Genomic DNA, 2971 nt, shown 5'->3' on the forward strand with positions numbered 1-2971 from the left:
AATAGTTTTACCTGGCTTAAAGATTTATTTTAAATGAGTGCTGTTTTCACCAAAAGCATAGCAACAAAGACAAATGGGACTATATCAAACTTAAAATATTCTGCACAGCAAAAGAAACAATAAACAAATTGAAAAGATGTGTTGGAAGAAAATATCTGCAAACGAAATATCTAATAATGGGTTAATATCTAGGATGTATATAAAGAACACCACAACTCAACGACAACAACAATAAAAAACTTCCAAACAATACAATTAAAAAATGAGCAAAGTTGGCCCTGAATCAAGGCCAGCAGTTTGCTGAAGCTGCTGATTTCAAGCAGGAGCCTAAACCAATCTCTTTCTATGGTTTGTTGGCCATTTCAGAGCTTAGGAAATGTAATGGTCAATCCATTAGAAAGAAACATCTGGGGAAAAAAAAGAAAAAGAAAAAAATGAGCAAAGGATTTTGATAGACATTTCTTCAGAGAAGATATACATATGGCAAACAAGCATATGGAAAAATCTAAACATCATAATCACTAGGAAAATGAAAATCAGAACAACAATGAGCTGTTACCTCCTACCTTGAAGAACGGGCATTATAAAAAAACTAACAAATAACAGTGCTAATGAGGATATGAAGAAATTAGAAAATTTGTGCCCTGATGACGGAAATGTAAAATGGTATTGTCACTTTGTATAGTATACCTCCAAACAGTATGAAGATTCCTCAAAAAATTAAAAATAGAACTGCCATAGGACAGTTCCCATTTCTGGGTATTTATTCAAAAGAATTGAAAACAAGATCTTGGAGAGAAATCTGCACACCCATGTTTATTGCAGCATTATTTGTAACAACCAAGATTTGGAAACCATCTAAGTGTTCATCAAAAGACAAATGATAAAAATAGTAGGATAGACTTCCGCCAAGATGGAGACGTACGTGGAGGAACCACCTTGCCTCTGTGTACAACCAAATCTAAGAACAACTATTTTTAACAGCAGTCACAACCAAGCCACACGGAAAATCGACAATACGGAGTCCAAAGGACAACTAGATACTCAGCTGGACCGGTATGAGGAGTGAAGCCAGCAGCGGAACAGGTTAGCAAGAAAAAATTCCCGGGTGGTGCGCGGTGAGTGTGCAAGCAGCCGAAAGCACTGATCGAGAGCGAGAGCGAGCTAGCTACGGGAGCCCACAGGGAAGAGGCGCAGCAGGCTGTCTGCGGTCGGTCGCGCATCTGCGTGCGGAGAAACCAGTGAGAAGGGAAGCCTGCTCGGGGCAGCAGGCTCGCACAATTCCGATCGGATAAACAAGCCTGAGGCGTGTGGTGTGACTGGACGGGCTGGGCTAGCGGAGAGGACCACCATTGCTCCCTCTCTGACCACGCCCCCACACACAGCGTCACAAACCAGCGACCTGGGTCTCCCCCGTCCTGGTAAACAACTAAGGCTTCGCTCCGCTCACTTAACAGCACGAATAGACCAAAAATGGCTCTAGGACAACTCAGAGCCCCAGAACCGATAGACCTAAGTGATGAAGAAATAGCCAGTCTTTCAGATGCACAGTTCAAAACACTGGTTATAAGGATCCTTACAGAACTGGTTGACTTTAGTCACAAATTAGAGAAACATATGGAAGCTAAATTAATTGAAATGAATGGGGATACAAAAGATTCCAATAGTAATGGAAAGAAAATTGGGACTCAAATCAAGGGAGAGAACCCTTGATTCTCTTCCTTCCTTCCTTCCTTCCAGAAGGAAGAAAAAAATGATCAAACAGAAAAGAATGAAGAAATAAGAATTCAGAAAAATGAGGAGAAGCTTAGGAACCTCCAGGACATCTCTAAACGTTCCAACATCCGAATTATAGGGGTACCAGAAGGGGGAAAGGTACAGCCACCAGTGGAAAACTTATTTTAACAAATAATAAAGGAGAATTTCCCCAAGCTGGCAAAGGAAATAGACTTCCAAGAAATCCAGGAAGCTCAGAGAGTCCCAAAAAAGTTGGACCCAAGAAGGAACACATCAAGGCACATCATCATTACATTAGCTAAGATTAAAATGAAGGAGAGAATCCTAGAAGCAGCAAGACATAAGGGGACAGTCACCTACAAAGGAGTTCCCATCAGACTGTCAGCGGATTTCTCAAAAGAGACCTTACAGGCAAGAAGGGGCTGGAAAGAGGTATTCCAAGTCATGAAATCCAAAGATCTACAACGAAGATTGCTCTACCCAGCAAAGTCTTCATTTAGAATGGAAGGACAGCTAAAGTGCTTCTCAGATAAGACCAAATTCAAGGAGTTCATCATCACCAAGCCCTTATTATATGAAATGTTAAAGGGACTTACCTAAGAAAAAGAAGATAAAAAAGATGAACAGTGAAAGAACAGCAAACTCACAGTTATTAAGAACCACACCTAAAACAAAAGCAAACTAAGAGGACAGCTAGATCAGGAGCAGAACCATAGAAATGAAGATCTCATGGAGGATTAGCAACAGGGGAGTGGGAGGAGGGGAAGGGGGTAGAAGGTACAGAAAATAAGTAGCATAGACAGTAGATAGAAAATAGATAGGGGGGAGGGTAAGAATAGCAGGGGGAAATACAGAATCTAAAGAATTTGAGACACATGTTCATGAACTAAAGTGGGAAATGGTGGGGGAGGGGTATGCAGGGTGGAGGGGAATGGGGGGGGAATAGAGCAAATGTAATGGCATAATCAATAAAAAAAGTTAAAAAAAAAATAGTAGGATAGCCTGGCTGGTGTGGCTAAGTGGTTTGAGTGCCAGCCTATGAACTGAAAGGTCACCGGTTTGATTCCCAGTCAGGGCACATGCCTGGGTTGCAGGTCAAATCCCCAGTTGTAAGTGTGCCGTTTCTCTCCCTCTCTTTCTCCCTCCCTTCCCCTCTTTCTGAAAATAAATAAATAATTTTAAAAATAGTAGTATATATACACACATATAATGAAATATTATTCAGCCTGGAAAA

The 2971-nt window shown here is 41.1% G+C and overlaps 1 non-coding gene across 1 annotated transcript; it reads left to right on the forward strand.

Moving 5' to 3' along the window:
- The first annotated feature begins 272 nt into the window (after nucleotides 1–272).
- On the forward strand, nucleotides 273–409 carry LOC119043558 (small nucleolar RNA SNORA2/SNORA34 family). Its single transcript, XR_005081445.2, has one exon. It is a non-coding gene; the product is annotated as a small nucleolar RNA SNORA2/SNORA34 family (small nucleolar RNA).
- The last annotated feature ends 2562 nt before the right edge of the window (nucleotides 410–2971 follow it).

This window comes from Artibeus jamaicensis, unplaced genomic scaffold, assembly GCF_021234435.1.
Source record: "Artibeus jamaicensis isolate MK-2021 breed Jamaican fruit bat unplaced genomic scaffold, CSHL_Jam_final contig_233, whole genome shotgun sequence".
NCBI lineage: Eukaryota > Metazoa > Chordata > Mammalia > Chiroptera > Phyllostomidae > Artibeus > Artibeus jamaicensis.